Source organism: Triticum dicoccoides, chromosome 1A, assembly GCF_002162155.2.
Source record: "Triticum dicoccoides isolate Atlit2015 ecotype Zavitan chromosome 1A, WEW_v2.0, whole genome shotgun sequence".
In the NCBI taxonomy this organism is placed as follows: domain Eukaryota; kingdom Viridiplantae; phylum Streptophyta; class Magnoliopsida; order Poales; family Poaceae; genus Triticum; species Triticum dicoccoides.
This window is the reverse complement of record NC_041380.1, coordinates 454,562,047-454,582,739: the sequence shown is the minus strand read 5'-3', so window position 1 is coordinate 454,582,739 and position 20,693 is coordinate 454,562,047. Positions and strand designations below refer to the sequence as shown.

At 47.3% G+C, this 20,693-nt stretch overlaps 1 pseudogene; it reads left to right on the top strand.

Annotated features, from left to right (window-relative positions):
• The window catches only part of LOC119300977, a 51,814-nt pseudogene that overhangs the window by 2,314 nt on the left and 28,807 nt on the right, over positions 1–20,693 (top strand).

Here is a 20,693-nt window from a genome sequence, read left to right as displayed (position 1 = left end):
CGCTCCCCCTGGATAGGTAACCAAGTAACCTGAAGTAGACTTCCTTCTGTCAACATCTCCAGCCATGTCAGAATCTGAAAAAGCAACCAGCTTGGCTTCACCACCACCAAAGCAAATTTTCATATTTGTCCTGCCCCGGAGATATCTCAAAATCCACTTCATGGCTTCCCAATGAGGTCTTCTTGGATTGGACATAAATCTGCTAACAGTACTAACCGCATGAGCAATGTCAGGCCTTGTACATACCATAGCATACATCAAACTCCCTACCGCTGAAGCATAAGGAACATGATGCATTTCCTTTTTCTTCTCATCAGTGGTAGGACATTGCTTTCTGGTCAACTTGAAATGGGCTGCTAGTGGACAACTCACAACTTTAGCATTTTCCATCCTGAACTTCTGAAGTACCTTCTCAATATACTTCTCTTGAGACAAGTACAACTTGTTGCAATTTCTGTCTTGCTCAATTCTCATCCGGAGAATGTTCTTTGTTGGACCTAAGTCTTTCATAGCAAAACATTTGCTCAACTTCTTCTTTAACTTAGCAATCCTAGAGACATTCTTGCCAACAATCAGGATATCATCAACATAGAGCAATAATATGATGAAATCATCACCTGAGAACCTCTGAATAAACACACAATGGTCTGAGCTGCACTTCTTGTAGCCTTGCTCCCCCATGACAGTTTCAAACTTCATGTATCATTGTCTTGGTGCTTGTTTCAGGCCATAGAGACTTTTCTTCAGCTTACACACATAGTCTTCTTTGCCTATCACAAGAAACCCCTCATGTTGCTCCATGTATATTTCTTCCTCCAACTCACCATGAAGGAATGCAGTCTTCACATCCATTTGCTCAACCTCCAAGTTGAGACTTGCTGCCATGCCAAGGATTACTCTTATGGATGCCATCTTCACAACCGGGGAAAAGATATCATCATAGTCAATGCCTTTTCTCTGGCCGAATCCTTTTACATCTAGCCTGGCCTTGTACCTTGGATGTGATGTGTGCTGTTCTTGCTTGATTCTGTAGACCCACTTGTTCTTCAAAATTTTCTTGCCCTTGGGCAACTTCATCAACTCATAAGTATGATTCTTATGCAAGGAATACATCTCTTCTTGCATAGCATTTTCCACTCTTTCTTGTGCTCATCTTCCATTGCATCTGCAAAGCATTCAGGTTCTGAACCATCAGATAATAACACCACGTATTGATCTGAGGGATACCTGCTGGAAGGAATTCGACCCCTGTTGGATCTTCTGAGTGGAGCAGCTGGTGGACTTTCTGGTGCTGGTGCTTCCTGCTGATCCAGATCATCAACTTCAGCATCATACTCTTGTTGTTGCTGCTGGGGAGCATCTTATTCACCCGCACCACCATGTACATCATCTTGTACATCTTCGGCATCTGCTTCAACTTGCACGGGAGCTAGAGCTGCAGGAACTGGGTCAGAATCAATCATGTCTTGTTGCTGCTGAGGAGGAACCTGCCCCTTTGTCTTCACAATATCCTCAATCGTTTGGTCTTCAACAAACATAACATCACGGCTTCTCACAACTTTCCTTGTTATGGGGTCAAATAGCTTGTAGCCAAACTCATCACCACCATAGCCAAGAAAGATACACTGCCGTGTCTTCGAATCAAGCTTTGACCTTTCATCTTGAGGAATATGAACAAAGGCCTTGCACCCAAAAACCTTCAGGTGGTCATATGGGACATCCTTGTCACACCAGACCTTGTTAGGAACATCTCCCTGCAAAGGATAACTTGGTGAGAGATTAATAAGATAAACTGCAGTCATCAAAGCCTCACCCCAAAAGTGTTTGTGTAGCTTTGTACTTGACAACAAGCATCTAACTCTCTCCACAATTGTCTTGTTCATCCTCTCAGCAAGACCATTCAACTGTGGTGTCTTCGAGGGAGTAAATTGATGCCTAATACCTTGCTGCTTGCAATATGCATCAAATGGCCCAATGTACTCTCCTCCATTATCAGTGAGAATGCACTTGATCTTCTTCTCAGTTTCTCTCTCAACCGAGGCTTGGAATTGCTTGAATACACCTAGTACTTGATCTTTGGTCCTCAAAGTGAAGGCCCAAACTTTCCTGGAAAAGTCATCAATAAAAGTCACAAAGTACTTAGCACCACCAAGAGATCTTACCGACATTTTGCAAACATCGGAATGTATCAAGTCCAGCTTCTCGGGCTTCTTGTGAGGAGGTAGAGTCTTGAAGGCAACTCGGTGTTGCTTCCCTGCTAGACAATCTGAACATTTCTTGATGTGAACTCCTTTCACACCCTTCAACAATTTTTTCTTCACTAGCACTGTCATCCCCTTCTCACTCATGTGCCCAAGTCTCTTGTGCCATAGAGCACATTGATCATCATTCTCTAGTGCATTGACAGAAGCACTAAAGAGCTTAGCATGAACATGATACAACACTGAGACCATTTTACCTCTTGCAATAATCATGTTGCCTTTGGTGAGCTTGTACTGCCCTTTTCCAAAACTGCTCAAGTAATCATCTCCATCAAGCAAACCAACTAAAATAATATTAAGACGAAGTGCCTCGACATGCCTCACAAATTTGAGGACTAACCTTGTACCATTTGCAGTCTCCAAATGCACATCTCATTTTCCAACGATGGCTGCTCTATCATTGTTCCCCATCTTCACAACACCAAAATCACCTGATATATAGTTAGTGAAGAGCTCTCTGCGAGATGTAGCATGAATGGTAGCACCGCTGTCCGGTATCCAAATCATCTCGTCACCATCCACAAGGTTGACGGTTTCATCAGAAACAACAGTGACCTTCTCCTCAATAGTGGAACCAAATCTTCCCTCATTTTCTTCATGCATAACAAGCATGATGTCCTCTTCTACTGCAGTAACTCGGTTGCCCTCTATATCACTATCACTGTCAACTTGCTTCTGATCTTGCTTCTTCTTTTTCTTTTTGTCTTTCTTCCACTTGTCACATTGCCACTTAATGTGGCCCTTCTGATGGCAGTGATGACACTCTTTCTGCCCCTTTACCTGGACCTCTGCTCTTACTTCTCCCCCTGGACTGAGTGATCAGCACCTCTAAATGTGAGGAAGAACTAGCTTCAGCCACCTTTCTGGACTCTTCATTTAGTACCCTGGTTTTCACAAGATTCCAAGTGACAACTCCATTAGGTGCTGAATTGCAAACCATGACCTTAAAGGTCTCCCAGCTGTCCGGTAATGAGCCTAGTAGCAGCAAAGCTCTCACTTCATCTTCAAATGTTATTGCCATTGAAGAAAGCTGATTTATAATGCCTTGGAATGTATTCACATGATCTGCAATTAGAATGCCCTCTTTGTACCTCAAGCACATCAATTGTTTGATCAAGAACATCTTGTTTGTACCTTCTTTTCAGGCAAACAACTCTTCCAATTTCTGCCATAAGGTGCGTGCATGTGTCTTATCAATGATATGGCTCAAAACATTGTCATCGACCCATTGCCGAATGAACCCACAAGCTTGGCGATGATGTACTTTCCACTGACCTTCCTCAATGCCCTCCGGCATCTCAGTGGAGAACACTGGCTTCCAGTATTCTTTCACATACAACAAGTCCTCCATCTTGCCCTTCCATGCTTGATAATTTGTACCATTCAAAGATGTCATCCTGCTGGTATTCACTTCCATCTTTCACCACAAGAAACTCAGCAATTTGCACAAGCAAACCAAGGCTCTGATACCACTTTGTTGGGTGCTTGACAGCAATAATGCGCTACACAAATTCACCGACATGGCAAATATGCACACTACACAGCCCCTTCCATTTATGATGAACTTTGAGGACAGATTCAACAAGTAAGCAGCGGAATAACACAAACAACATGCACATGTGACACGGGATTTAACGTGGAAAAACCTCCTCAACTTGAGGAGTAAAAAACCACGGCTGTGGACCGACCGGTCCACAAAACTTTACTATGAGAATGATGAGTACAAAGTTTTCTCTAGAACTTCTAGAGAGATTTACAACACACTCTCCATGTTGCCAACCGGCAACAACAACAACAACCATAAGAAGCAAGATTTCAGCAAAGAAGAGTTTACACAGCTTCTGTATCCTTCAGTGTTTTGCAAACTGCTCTTAAACCACTGAACCAAACAACACCAAATTTGGCAGGCAAGTAGACACATGCATTCTTGACATCTCCTCCAAGTTTCAGCTCAATCGGACATCATTTGCCTACCCAAACTGTTCGTCTCCCAAAACTATTCTGTTCTGAAATTGCAGCAGTCAAAGCTGACGAAACCACTCTCAAATCTGATGCTCCACTGACCCAATCCTCAAACCAGCTAACCAGATCGAAGTACTCAAAGTAAAGGAACGAGCTCACCAAGTTTGGGGTCGATCGAAGCACATTTGAGCCTCCAACCACCATCTTGAACACTGTCTAGTCAGATGCAGCAAATCTGGACAGAACCTCTGCTTCTTCTTCTTCCTCTCTCTCAGGTTGTGTTTTCTCTTGTGTGCTCTCACTCTCACTCCCACGAATGGCAGCTGCCACCAGCAGGGGTGGAGTGGCTAGGGGTTTCTCCTTGCTTCACTTCACTTGGAAGCACTCTCAACCGTTGGATGCAGCGAGGATCAACGGCTGACATGTGTTGGACTTATGGGCTGATGTTGGGCTGCCAACACACCTCCATGTGGAGGGACTTAGCCCAACAGACTCACGGTGAGGTCGAGAGGCGCATCGTCTCCCAGCTGCTGACGCTGATGGATGGCATGAAGGCCCGCATGCATGTCATCGTCATGGGCGCCACGAATCGCCCCAATAGCATCGAACCTGCCTTGAGGTGCTTCGGGAGGTTCGATCGCGAGATCGACATCAGCGTGCCGGACGAGGTCGGGCGTCTCGAAGTGCTTCGCATCCACACCAAAAACATGAAGCTGGACAAGGACGTCAACCTGGAGGTGGTTGCCAAGGATACGCACGGCTACGTCGGTGCCGACTTGGCCGTGCTCTGCACTGAGGCGGCGCTGGAGTGCATCAGGGAGAAGATGGACATGATCGACTTAGAGGATGACACCATCGACGGCGAGATCTTGAACTCCATGGCCGTCACAAATGACCACCTTAAGACGGGCCTCGTCGGCACAAACCCGTCCGCGCTACGTGACACCGTCGTGGAGGTGCCCAACGTCAGCTGGAACAATATCGGCGGCCTCGATAGCGTCAAGAGGGAGCTGCAAGAGACCGTTCAGTACCCGGTCGAGCACCCGGAGAAATTCAAGAAGTTCGGTATGTCGCCGTCCAAGGGCGTCCCCTTCTACGGGCCACCAGGATGCGGCAAGACCTTGCTGGCGAAGGTGATCACTAACGAGTGCCAGACCAACTTCATCAGCATCAAGGGGCCAGAGCTGCTCACCATGTGGTTTGGTGAGAGCGAGGCCAATGTGTGCGAGATCTTCGACAAGGCGCGCCAGTCTGCGCCGTGTGTGCTATTCTTTGACGAGTTCGACTCCATCGCAACCCAAAGAGGCGACAGAGTGGGCGACGCTGGTGGCGCGGCGGATAGGGTCCTGAACCAGCTAATGAAGCTATGTACCTAGGGTAGGGTCATGGACCTGACCTAGACATCCTCCCCTAGGATAGCACCCTAAAGCCAGGATCATTCAAAGAGTACCATCATCCACTCGACCATAGATGTTCCACTCAGAAGAATCAATGTCATTCGACCGTCGCAAAAGTGGCTCGACGGGCAGAAGAGCTAAAGTCACTCTGCACGAACAACGGTCGAGCATTTACTTGTAGGCTCAATTGTCATTTATAGCACCTAAATACAGGCATTACCAGTAACGTCTCCATCTTTATGTACCTTAAACCCTTTGTAACTGAGGGCGAGAGGGGTCTGGCGAACTCTATATAAGCCACCCCCCTCCTCAGGGACAAGGGTTCGCACCCCCTGTAACACACACGCATATAATCCAGTCGACCGCCTCCGGGCTCTGAGACGTAGGGCTATTACTTCCTCTGAGAAGGGCCTGAACTCGTAAAACTCGCGTGTACAACTCCTCCATAGCTAGGATCTTGCCTCTACATCCCTACCCCCCATTCTACTATCAGACTCAGAACCACGACAGTTGGTGCCCACCGTGGGGCAGGTGTCTTAGAGACTTGTTGGAGAAGTTGCGATTTTTCCGATCCCCATCAACATGGTTTCGGGCGGAGGTTTGGCCGAGGGCCGCGAGATCCGTCTTGGTGCGCTCGTGTTCGTCGCCGACGACTCCGCTTGGCTCCAAGAAGCGCCACTTGATGTCGAGGCGCTCCCTGTCCGCGGGGCAACGCACTTTCGCGCGCGCATCCGTGGCGTTGTCCTACGGCAGCCGTCGACTCAGTATCGATCGACTCCTGTGCTGACCCCCCTCCCTGCCGCCCGCCGGAGCAAGCGTTCCGGTCGATCGAGGCTTCAGCGGTGGGTGAAGCATGCGGTGGCTCGCTAGTCGGTCACCCCCAAGTCGTGGCAATCGAGCCTGACGAAACTCTTTACGGCCTGTTCGACTGGCTCCGTAGAGACTGCATTCGAGTGCGACAGCAGCGACCCCGCGGTAGAAGTTATGATGGTCAATGGACCACGCAGTCCTCCTGGCTTCACTCGTGAAGAAGGAGGCGACGGGGGCGGCGATCCGTCGCATGTTCACAAAGAGTACCGCCCCGAACCCCTCTCTTCGCAACGAAGGGAAGAACTTCGCCGCCGGAACATGGATGCGCTTCACACTCCTATCGTTGGAGAAACCCCTGAGGCCCAGGCCTTGGAGGAGGCGCGCCTGGCCAACTTGGCTGAGCGGACTTGACTGGAGAACCTCCAGCGCGCACTCGATGAGCGTGCTCGGCAGTGTATCCCCGAGTCCAGTTGATGTCAACTTTTTCTACCTCCGACTCAGGTATACCGAACTCCGATCCAGAATCTCGCAGCTGCGGTCCGAATAGTGGAGTCAATCCAACCTTCCTAGTCAGAAGCTGGTCGAGGTCTGGTGCAGATCCGGGCTTTGCTCCGTGCGGCGGGAGAGCAGAATATAGCAGCATCTCAGTCGCAGAATAGGATCCATAGCAGATCCGTGGTTGCAGACACAACCCAGTCGGCTCACAGCCCGAGATCGCCCCCGAGGCATGAAGGATGTGAAGACCGGCGAGATCAGTACAGAAACCGCGAGCAGTATGATCACCGACTCAATCACGATGATTATCGGCGAGTGCCCACGCCTCCCCCAAGGAGTGGGTCATACGTGCCTCGGCAGCATGATGACAGACGTCCTCACAGTGGTGGGCGAAGGATTGCAGTCGACCCCAGGGAGCCGGGCTTTGATGCGAGATCTATTCTCGTTCAGGGTCTGGTCAACAGAAACAGAGCTCACAGAGAGGGTCATGACAGAGATTTCCCAACCAGCAGCAGGGTACATGTCTCAGGTCCAGAGTGCTTCAGCAGAGCCATCAAGGCTGCGGTGATTCCTCCCAACTTCAGGTTGGCGACTGGAGTCAGTAAGTTCACTAGCGAGTCCAAGCCTGATACTTGGCTTGAGGATTATCGAGTGGTTGTACAGATTGGTGGTGGCAATGATGAAGTGTCCATGAAGCACCTTCCTTTGATGTTGGAGGGCTCAGCCAGAGCGTGGCTGAATCAGTTAGCGCCTGGTAGTATTTATACTTGGGAAGATTGTAACACCCTCGATGCGGCTATATCTCCTACGTGTCGAAGCACGACTTAGAGGCATAATCGCATTGAAAGCAATATCGCAAGTGAGGTAATCATCATAACAACCCATGTAAATAAGTAAAGGGGAAAGGTACATAGTTGGCTTACACTCGCCACATCACACAAATATCATAAATAACATTACATTCATCCAATACAATCAGGGTACGACTACGGTACCAAAATAAAGATCAACCCCTAAATGCGACAAAGTCCCCGATCGCCCCAACTGGGCACCACTACTGATCATCTGGGAAAGACACGTAGTAACGACGAGAGTCTTCATCGAACTCCCACTTGAGCTCGGTCATGTCATCTGGAACAGTATCATCGGTCCCTGCATCTGGTTTTGGAAGGAATCTGTGAGTCACGGGGACTCAGCAATCTCACACCCTCGCGATCAAGACTATTTAAGCTTAAATGTAAGGTAAGGTATTATGTGGAGCTGCAGCAAGCGACTAGCATATACGGTGGCTAACATATTTGCAAAAGAGAGCGAGAAGAGAAGGCAAAAGCACGGTCGAACAACTATGATCAAGAAGTGATCCTAGAACAACCTACTTCAAGCATTACTCCAACACTATGTTCACTTCCAGGACTCCGCCGAGAAGAGACCATCACGGTCACACACATGGTTGATGCATTTTAGTTAAGTTAAGTTTTAGGTTATCTACAATCGGACATTAACAAATTCCCATCTGCCTATAACCGCGGGCACGGCTTTCGAAAGTTCAAATCCCTGCAGGGGAGTCCCAACTTATCCCATCACAAGCTCCCACGGTCAACGAAGGATATTCCTTCTCCCAAGACAATCCGATCAGACTCGGCATCCCGGTTACAAGACATCCTCGACAATGGGAAAACAAGTCCAGCAACACCGCCCGAATGTGCCGACCAATCCCGATAGGAGCTACACATATCTTGTTCTCAGGGCACACTCATATGAACACTACGTACAACTAAAACCAACCCTCAAGTTTTCCCGAGGTGGCGCTGCAAGTGGCTCTGTTTGGACCAACACTCAGAGGAGCACTGGCCCGAGGGGGTTTAAATAAAGATGACCCTTGGGCTCCGGAAACCCAAGGGAAAAAGAGGCTAGGTGGCAAATGGTAAAACCAAGGTTGGGCATTGCTGGAGGAGTTTTATTCAAGGCGAACTATCAAGGGGTTCCCATTATAACCCAACCGTGTAAGGAACGCAAAATCCGGGAACATAACACCGATATGATGGAAACTAGGGCGGCAAGAGTGGAACAAAACACTAGGCATAAGGCCGAGCCTTCCATCCTTTACCAAGTATATATGTGCATTAAGATAAACAAGATAATATGGTGATATCCCAACAATAAACAATGTTCCAACAAGGAACGATCTCCAATCTTCACCTGCAACTAGCAACGCTATAAGAGGGACTAAGCAAAGCGGTAACATAGCCAAACAATGGTTTGCTAGGACGGGTGGGTTAGAGGTTTGGCATGGCAATATGGGAGGCATGATAAGCGAGTGGTAAGTATCGTAGCACATGCATAGCAAAAGAGCAAGCATCTAGCAAGCAAAGATAGAAGTGATTTCGAGGGTATGGTCATCTTGCCTGCAAAGTACTCCGAGTTGCCTTGATCCTCGTAAGCGAACTCAACGGGCTCCTCATTCACGAACTCGTCTCCTGGCTCTACCCAAACAAGAACAACAAGCTAAAGGAGCACAATCAACCACGTGCAATGCTCAAGCAACATGATGCAACATGGTATGATATGCGGGATGCGGTATGTGATGCATATGCAAGATTTGCAAAGGAATGATTGAACCTGGCCTCAACTTGGAAAACCAAGAGTTCCACTGGAAAGGTGAGTTGATTTCGGTTGAAATCGATATAAAGATCACCGGAATCGGATGCACGGTTTGGAAATGGCAAGCAAAACAAATATGGCACCGGTCTGCGATAATCAGCAAGTAGCCATCTAAATGCAACAAGAACAACATGCCACAGCACTCAAACATAACAAAAAAATACATGGCAGGGATCCACTCATGAAGCTTGACAAAAGAAGAACACTGAGCTATGGCTAATTCATCTATTAACAGGTTCAAACAAGCATGGCAAAAATGCAAATGATAACAGGTTTCAGACTTAGTGAAATTAACACAAGTCTGGAATTTATCATCAGGAAGCAATCTTTAGAGCATGAAAACTACATGCTACAGGAACATATCATGGCAAATAAAGGCATGGAATGAAGCTACTCTAAGCATATAACAAAAGTCCCTTAGTGACCTTGAGCCAAAAGGGATCAGAAAATACAATTGCAAGCATGTGAACATAGCAAAAACATAAACAGATTCAGACTTTGTGAAAAACTGGAGCATGCAAAACAGTTAACAAGTAGGCATGTTTACGAGCTCGATGCACTCACTACAGAGCATGGCATGACAAACTAAGCATACACCCATCAAGAAGACATGGCATAGAAGCTAGAAATGGCAAGAACAACAACATAGCATGCACGGATCAATGGCAACATCCTCGGCAAAATCGCTAAACATGTCAACAATCTGCCAGGATCATTTTATAGCAAACGTAGAGCTCGATTGACTCAAGCTAGGGTGCTCCATAATTGCAAATAAAAACATGGATGGATAGAGCACCACAATGTTAACAAAACATCCTTACTGATCATCCTCCAAAGAGGCACGGATCACTAGGAAACAACATGAACATATGATATAAAAACAAAAGCAGGACAAGGACTTAGTGAAAAACTAAGTCCCTGAAATCAGCATCAACGATTACGCTACTTTGCATGCTTGTGCTAGTCACCGCATAGATCACAAAAATACATGGCAAGCACCTCTGTAAAGATAACATGACATTCATCAAAACACATGTAGAGCTCAGGATCATAGCATGCACACATTAATCATGGCAAAAATGACAAAATGCCATTTGCTTAAACAGATCTGAAATATTCCTCATATAGCCCTCTTCCAACAGCATTTCAGGCATCAAGATGAGCTCAAATGAAAATGATGCAATGAGATGAAATGATGTACTCGTCGAGGCGAACATTTTGATATGCTACACACATGAATCGGAGCTACGGGTGCAGAGTTATGGCATGCCAAAGTATGCAAAAATGCTAGGGTTAGGGACAAAAAAGTCAACCGAGGGAGGTTTCAGATCTGGATCTGGCCGGGGCACTGTAGCTGCGCACGACTCCCGAGGTTCGCTGGAGACAGGGAAGACGCCGAAGCTGCAGGAGGTGGCCGGAGACGGAGGTGCGCTGGCGAGGAGAGGAAGAGGCGGCGGGGCGGCGCGCCTCGGTGGTGGGGCGGCGACGCGGTGGCGGCGGCCGGGCGGCGAGCTGGGCGGCGGCGAGGACGCCTCTGGTCGGCGGCGAGGATGCCTCTAGTCGGCGGCGAGAAGCTGCGCGGCAGAGGCCGGCGAGCCGGCGAGAGAGCGTCGCGGGCACGCCTACGAGGCACAGGCGGCGGAAGGAACGGGCCGGGTGGGCCGGCTCCGGGCCCCGCGGGCCTGACACGGTCGGCAGCGATGCGGTCCCGCCCGGGACAGGTGGCGCCTGCGGATTGGTCGGCGGCGGCGGGCGGACACGTCTGGCGCCGGCGGACTTTGTCCGCTGCGCGGAGGAAGAAGGGACTAGGGTTTGGGGTGTGTAGGGATCCGAAATTTTTGTGGAGGGATCTATTTATAGAGGTAGGAGGAGCTAGAAGTCTCCAAATTGAGCATGTTTTGCGGCCACGCGATCGTGATCGAACGCTCTAGATGATGGGAGAGGTTTAGGTGGGTTTTGGGCCAGTTTGGAGAGGTGTTGGGCTGCAACACACACGAGGCCTTTTCGGTCCCTCGGTTAACCGTTGGAGTATCAAACGAAGTCCAAATGGCACGAAACTTGACAGGCGGTCTACCGGTAGTAAACCAAGGCCGCATGACAAGTCTCGGTCCAATCCGAAAAAGTTTAACCCCCACACACGAAAAGAGGTAGAAAGGGCCACCGGAGGACATAGGAGCGCCATAATGCAAAACGGACAACGGGGAAAATGCTCGGATGCATGAGACGAGCACGTATGCAAATGCAATGCACATGATGACATGATATGAGATGCATGAAAAAGACAACAACACACAGAGGCAAAAACCCGACAACGACGAAATGAAATAACTTAGTGCCAGAAACGGCAAGAGTTGGAATACATATAAGGTAAATTACATCCGGGGTGTTACAACACTCCACCACTACGAAAGGATCTCGTCCCAAGATCTAGGACTGGAAAAACTCCAGGTACTCAGAACAGAGGTGATCCTCGCGTTCCCAGGTGGCTTCACGATCGGAATGATGTGACCACTTGACTTTGAGGAATTTGATTGACTTGTTGCGAGTCTTGCGCTCAGTTTCTTCAAGAATAGCAACTGGGTGCTCACGATAAGATAGGTCTTCTTGGAGATCAATGTCTTCGAAGTTGACGGTGCGGTCAGGGGTTTTGAAGCACTTGCGGAGTTGAGACACGTGAAACACGTCGTGCATGTTTGCAAAGTTTGAGGGAAGCTCAAGTTGATAGGCGAGATCGCCTCTCTTGCTGACAATCTTGAAAGGACCCACGTATCTAGGGGCAAGCTTCCCTTTGATACCGAAGCGACAAGGACCTTTCATTGGAGAGACGCGGAGGTAAACATGGTCTCCGATCTCGAAAGCCAAATCACGATGCTTACTGTCATAGTAGCTCTTCTGGCGCGATTGCGCGGCTTTGAGGTTATTGCGAATGACTTTGCACATCTCCTCTGCCTCTGTGATCAAGTCATTGCCAAGAAGTTGACGTTCACCAGTCTCTAACCAGTTAAGAGGAGTACAACACTTCCTGCCATAGAGAATTTCAAATGGGGCCTTGCCCGAACTCGCTTGGAAGCTGTTGTTGTAGGAGAGCTCGGCATATGGAAGACAATCTTCCCACTTCATACCGAAGGAGATGACGCAAGCCCTGAGCATATCTTCAAGAATCTGATTGACACGCTCAACTTGGCCACTAGTTTGAGGATGAAAAGCTGTGCTGAAACGGATGTTGGTGCCCATGTCCTTCTGAAAAGAATCCCAAAACTTGGAGGTGAAGATGTTGCCACGATCTGAAGAAATCAACTGCGGAATGCTGTGTAACGAGACAATCCGAGAGGTGTATAGCTCTGCCAATTGAGCTGCTGTGATGGATTCTTTGATAGGAAGGAAATGAGCCACTTTAGTGAGTTTGTCGATGACAACGAAGATAGCATCATTGCCACGCTTGGACTTTGGAAACCCAGTCACGAAGTCCATCTCAATGTGGTCAAACTTCCATTCTGGAATGGCAAGAGGTTGGAGGAGACCAGCTGGTCGTAGGTGTTCTGCCTTCACTCTTCTGAAGACATCACATTCATTCATGAACTGAGCAATCTCGCGCTTCATTCGAGTCCACCAATACGACTGCTTGAGGTCATGGTACTTCTTTGTACTTCCAGGGTGGATAGAGAGGAGTGAATTGTGAGCCTCATTCATAATGACTTTACGAAGGTCACCTTTAGGCACAACAATGCGATCCTCGAAGAATAGAGTATCCTTGTCATCAAGGCGATATCACTTGTACTTGGATTGACTCTTGGCAATCCCAATCTTCACCTTCTTCACCATAGCATCAAGAAGTTGAGCCTCACGAATCTGATCTTCCAAAGTAGGAGAGACTTGAAGGTTGGCGAGGAAACCTTGAGGAACAACTTGCAGATTGAGTTTGCGGAAAGCTTCACAAAGCTCGGGTTGGTAAGGCTTGAGAATCAAACTGTTGCAGTAAGCCTTCCTGCTCAATGCGTCAGTAATTACATTGGCCTTGCCTGGAGTATATTTGATACTCGGATTATACTCTTGAATCATTTTGACCCAACGAGTCTGCCTGAGGTTGAGATTAGGCTGAGTGAAGATGTACTTGAGACTCTTATGATCAATGAAGATGTCCACTTTTCTTCCCAATAAGAGATGTCTCCAAGTCAAAAGAGCATGCACAACTGCCGCCAACTCGAGGTCATGAGCGGGGTAGTTCTTTTCATTGGGCTTCAACTGGCGAGAGGTATAAGCCACAACTTTCTTCTCTTGCATCACCACTGCACCAAGACCTTGAAGAGAGGCATCACAAAAGACCTCGAACGGTTTGGATTCATCAGGAGGAGTCAGAACTGTAGCAGTGACTAACTTCTCTTTCAGGGTGTTGAAAGCGATGTCACATTCAGGAGACCAAGCATACTTGACGTGCTTCTGGAGAAGGTTGGAAAGAGGCTTCGCGATCTTAAAGAAGTTCTCAACGAACCTTCGACAATAGCTTGCGAGACCAAGGAAGCTGCGGAGTTGCTTCACGTTCTGAGGTGGTTCCCAATTCACAATTGCAGACACCTTCTCAGGATTAACCGATATGCCCTTGGTAGAGAACCTCATCGAGCCAAAACTCGCACTTTGAAAACTTGGCATAGAACTGATGTTCTCTGAGCTTATCCAGCACCAAACGCAAGTGCTTGGCATGATCCTCCTTGTTCTTGGAAAAGACCAAAATGTCATCGAGGTAGACCAAGACGAAATCATTTGTGTAAGGGTTGAAGATGAAGTTCATCATGCGAGAGAAAGTTGGCGGAGCGTTGACGAGGCCAAAAGACATGACAGTGTACTCATATGAACCATAGCTTGTTCTGAACGCTGTCTTGGGGATATCCTCTTCACGAATGCGAATCTGATGATAGCCCATATGGAGATCAAGCTTGGAGAATACTTGAGCACCTTTGAGTTGTTCAAACAGCTCGTTGATGTTGGGAAGTGGGTACTTGTTCTTTATAGTCTTCTTGTTCAATGGACGGTAGTCGACACAAAGTCGGTCCGTTCCATCCTTCTTCTTCACAAAAAGAACTCCACAACCCCACGGAGAAGAACTAGGTCGGATGAGACCCATATGCTCTTGTTCATCGAGTTGCTTCTTCAGCTCTTTCAACTCTTTAGGTCCCAGCTTGTAAGGACGTTTGCAAACAGGTTCCGTGCCAGGCTGAAGATCGATGACAAATTCAACTGGCCAGTGCGGAGGCATTCCTGGAAGCTCTTCTGGAAAGACGTCTTGATATTCGCAAACGACTGGAATTTGAGAGATGGCATCCAGTTCACCCTTCTCATTGAGAGAAAACAGACGGATGGTATCTTCATTAGCGGCAAAGACAATTACATCCTCAGACGAATGAGTCAATTGAATCTGCCTAGCAGCACAATCAAGCCGAGCCTTGTGCTTAGAAAGCTAGTCCATTCCAAGAATAAAATCAATATCCGAGTTACCAAGGACCACTGGAGAGGATAGAAACTTATAGTCACCCAACGTGATAGTAACATCCGGGACGCAATTGTTAGATGTCATTTGCTTGCCCGGGGACACAATCTTCAATGGGAAAGAATCCTTTCGGTCACAAATTCATGCTTGGCAACAAATGGTCTTGAAATAAAAGAAAGCGATGCACCGGTGTCAAAAAGTACTTTTGTAGGAACAACGTTAACAGGAAGGTTACCCATAATCACATCTGGCGAGTCCTCTGCCTGAGCTGCATTCAGCAAGTTGACCTTGGCGTGCTTGGGGTTATGCTTGACCACAACTGTACTTGCCGATCTCACAGGAGGAGGAGGAGGAGGAAGACGCCTCTGATTGAAGCACTTGTTGGCATAGTGACCCTTCTGTTGGCACTTGTTGCACGTGACCTCTGAAAGTGGACGGTGATACGGAGCACTTGATCTTGGAGCTTGAGACGAAGTCTTGTTCTGAAAGCCAAGGTTGGGTGGGTGGGAAGATCCATTGCCACCTTTGCTCTTCTGCTGATAAGGCTGACGGCACGGAGGAGGAGGTAGCCAATACTTTTGCTGCTTAGCCACTTGAGTTGAGGAAGAAGGAGTTGCATCTCTGACTTGCTTCTTGGAAGCATCGCACTTCAGTTGGGCAGCCTCTTGCTTCATTGCCATGTTGTAAAACTCATCATACTTCTTGGGCTCAAAGAGGACGAGAGCTAGATGGAGTTCTTCTCTGAGACCACCCCTGAACTGGTAAATCATGCTCTTCTCGTCAGGGACGTCTTGCTTAGCGAAACGGGCGAGCTTCTGAAACATGATGTTGTATTGGTAAACAGACATAGTGCCTTGCTTCAAGTTGCGGAATTCCTCACGCTTGCTCTCAACCACACTCTGAGGAATGTGATGAGCTTTGAAGTCTTGACGGAATTCATCCCAGGTAATTGCACGGCCTCCTCTGGAATCTTTGTATTGCTGAAACCATTCTGCAGCTTGGTCTTTGAGTTGGAAGGAGGCAAACTTGACAAAGTCCTCAGGCCTGACGTTACCGCACTCGAAATGCTTGCATATGTCCACGAGCCAATCATCAGCATCTGTTGCCTCAACACAATTGCTGAAGGTCTTTGGCTGATTAGCGAGGAACTGGTTGAGTGTAGCAAACTAATTCTGATTGTCGCCATGGCCCTGGTTGCGCTCTTGCAGAATTTGCATGATCAGCTGCGTGTTTGCATCGGTAGCGGACATCATAGCTTGCCATGCCTCTGGAGGTGGAGGTGGTGGTGGCGGATCCTGATTCTGATTGTTGCCCTTAGCAGGAGCCATCCTGAAGAGGGTGACATCCGTTAGCATATTGACAGACAAATATTCAAGCTGAATCAAATGGATTGAAATTGCAACTTAAAGTCTTCACATCCGAACAAAATGAATGAATGCATTCCAATTGAAACGGTCACATTTCCATAAATTTAGAAGCCACTTAGAATTGAGGTAGAAGAATATAAAACAAGGTACGGACAAGAACAAATACTTGGTGAGGATTACCCAAATCCCAAACCAAATATCCGCGGAAGAAGAACTAGAGCTACAAGAATTCCCACCTATGAAACTCCCGAACCTTTCCGGTTATGCAATCAGGTGTTGGGGATACAGGGGAAGCATAATATCTCACCCAAAGCTAGCAATTCCTACATCCCGCTGTATCCATCCTTCAACACATAACCAAGAAAACTTCGGAAATCATTTACCTCAACCTTCGAAAAGCATCCGTTATACAAGTTATGGCAATACTCCCGAACTCCCAACCCAATACTGGGTGGCGTCGAGGTTATCTCACCAACAACTGCATAAAAGAGATTTTTGATGTCGGCGAAACTCAGGTATTCCAGAATCTCAACGATAAAATTGTGACGACAACACCTCGGAGCTCAACTCCCCGGGACACTGCCACAACCCCTAAATGTCAGGAGGTACCAAGAACAATGTTCTCGTCAAAAAACCATCGGAACGATTCCAAGATACCTGCGTGATCCTAATTTTTTTTAGTGAAATTTGAGAAGAGAAGAGTCAAAACTCTACGTCAGGATGCCTTACCAGAGCGATGAAGGGACTGGGGAATAAAAAGAATTCCTAACTCTCCGATATATAATTCCTAAATGACTCAAAACATTTTTCTAGACTCAACAACACCAACGATTCGATCAAGCAGGGGGCTCCTAAGGTCGGGGAAGGCTCTGATTACCAACTTGTAACGCCCTCAATGCGACTATATCTCCTACGTGTCGAAGCACGACTTAGAGACATAACCGCATTGAAAGCAATGTCGCAAGTGAGGTAATCATCACAACAACCCATGTAAATAAGTAAAGGGGAAAGGTACATAGTTGGCTTACACTCGCCACGTCACATAAATATCATAAATAAAATTACATTCATCCAATACAATCAGGGTCCGACTACGGTACCAAAATAAAGATCAACCCCCAAATGCGACAAAGTCCCCGATCGCCCCAACTGGGCACCACTACTGATCATCTGGGAAAGACATGTAGTAACGGCGAGAGTCTTCATCAAACTCCCACTTGAGCTCGGTCATGTCATCTGGAACGGTATCATCGGTCCCTGCATCTGGTTTTGGAAGGAATCTGTGAGTCACGGGGACTCAGCAATCTCACACCCTCGCGATCAAGACTATTTAAGCTTAAAGGTAAGGTAAGGTATGATGTGGAGCTGCAGCAAGCGACTAGCATATATGGTGGCTAACATATTCGCAAAAGAGAGCGAGAAGAGAAGGCAAAACCACGGTCGAACAACTATGATCAAGAAGTGATCCTAGAACAACCTACGTCAAGCATTACTCCAACACCTTGTTCACTTCCCGGACTCCACCGAGAAGAGACCATCACGGTTACACACACGGTTGATGCATTTTAGTTAAGTTAAGTTTCAGGTTATCTACAACCGGACATTAACAAATTCCCATCTTCCCATAACCGTGGGCACGGCTTTCGAAAGTTCAAATCCCTGCAGGGGAGTCCCAACTTAGCCCACCACAAGCTCTCACGGTCAACGAAGGATATTCCTTCTCACAAGACAATCCAATCAGACTCGGCATCCCGGTTACAAGACATCCTCGACAATGGTAAAACAAGTCCAGCAACACCGCCCGAATGTGCCGACAAATCCCGATAGGAGCTGCACATATCTCATTCTCAGGGCACACTCAGATGAACACTACGTACAACTAAAACCAACCCTCAAGTTTCCCCGAGGTGGCACTGCAAGTGGCTCTGTTTGGACCAACACTCAGAGGAGCACTGGCCCCCGGGGGGGGGGGGTTAAATAAAGATGACCCTTGGGCTCCGGAAACCCAAGGGAAAAAGAGGCTAGGTGGCAAATGGTAAAACCAAGGTTGGGCATTGCTGGAGGAGTTTTATTCAAGGTGAACTATCAAGGGGTTCCCATTATAACCCAACCGTGTAAGGAACGCAAAATCCGGGAACATAACACCGATATGACGGAAACTAGGGCGGCAAGAGTGGAACAAAACACTAGGCATAAGGCCGAGCCTTCCACCCGTTACCAAGTATATAGGTGCATTAAGATAAACAAGATAATATGGTGATATCCCAACAATAAACAATGTTCCAACAAGGAACGATCTCCAATCTTCACCTGCAACTAGCAACACTATAAGAGGGGCTGAGCAAAGCGGTAACATAGCCAAACAATGGTTTGCAAGGATGGGTGGGTTAGAGGTTTGACATGGCAATATGGGAGGCATGATAAGCAAGTGGTAGGTATCGTAGCATAGGCATAGCAAAAGAGTGAGCATCTAGCAAGCAAAGATAGAAGTGATTTCGAGGGTATGGTCATCTTGCCTGCAAAGTACTCTGAGTTGCCTTGATCGTCGTAAGCGAACTCAACGGGCTCCTTGTTCACGAACTCGTCTCCCGGCTCTACCCAAACAAGAACACTAGCAAAAGGAGCACAATCAACCACGTGCAATGCTCGAGCAACATGATGCAACATGGTATGATATGCGGGATGCGGTATGTGATGCATATGCAAGATTTGCAAAGGAATGATTGAACCTGGCCTCAACTTGGAAAACCAAGAGTGCCACTGGAAAGGTGAGTTGATTTCGGTTGAAATCGATATAAAGATCACCGGAATCGGATGCACGGTTTGGAAATGGCAAGCAAAACAAATATGGCACCGGTCTGCGATAATCAGCAAGTAGCCATCTAAATGCAACAAGAACAACATGCTACAGCACTCAAACATAACAACAAAATACATGGAAGGGATCCACTCATGAAGCTTGACAAAAGAAGAACACTGAGCTACGGCTAATTCATCCATTAACAGGTTCAAACAAGCATGGCAAAAGTGCAAATGATAACAGGTTTCAGACTTAGTGAAATTAACACAAGTCTGGAATTTATCATCAGGAAGCAATCTTTAGAGCATGAAAACTACATGCTACAAGAACATATCATGGAAAATAAAGGCATGGCATGAAGCTACTCTAAGAATATAACAAAAGTCCCTTAGTGACCTTGAGCCAAAAGGGATCAGAAAATACAATTGCAAGCATGTGAACATAGCAAAAACATAAACAGATTCAGACGTAGTGAAAAACCGGAGCATGCAAAACAGTTAACAAGTAGGCATGTTTACGAGCTCGATGCACTCACTACAGAGCATGACATGAGAAACTAAGCATACACCCATCAAGAAGACATGGAATAGAAGCTAGACATGGCAAGAACAACAACATAGCATGTACAGATCAATAGAAACAACCCCGGCAAAATCGCTAAACATGTCAACAATCTGCCAGGATCATTTTATAGCAAAAGTAGAACTCGATTGACTCAAGCTAGGGTGCTCCATAATTGCAAACAAAGACATGGATGGATAGAGCACCACAATGTTAACAAAACATCCTTACTGATCATCCTCAAAAGAGGCACGGATCACTAGGAAACAACATGAACATATGACATAAAAACAAAAGCAGGACAAGGACTTAGTGCAAAATGAAGTCCCTGAAATCAGCATCAACGATTATGCTACTTTGCATGCTTGTGATAGTCACCACATAGATCACAAAAATACATGGCAAGCACCTCTGTAAAGATAATATGACATTCATCAAAACACATGTAGAGCTCAGGATCATAGCATGCACACATTAATCATGGGAAAAATGACAAAAGTCTATTTGCTGAAACAGATCTGACAAATTCATCACATAGCCCTCTTCCAACAGCATTTCAGGCATCAAGATGAGCTCAAATAAAAATGATGCAATAAGATGAAATGATGTACTCGTCGAGACAAACATTTTGATATGCTACACGCACGAATCGGAGCTACGGATGCAGAGTTATGGCATGCCAAAGTATGCAAAAATGCTAGGGTTAGGGACGAAAAAGTCAACCGAGGGAGGTTTCAGATCTGGATCTGGCCAGGGCACTGTAGTTGTGCACGACTCCCGAGGTTCACCGGAGACGGGGACGACGCCAGAGCTGCAGGAGGTGGCCGGAGACGAAGGTGCGCCGGCAAGGAGAGGAAGAGGCGGCAGGGCGGCGCGCCTCGGTGGTGGTGCGGCGAC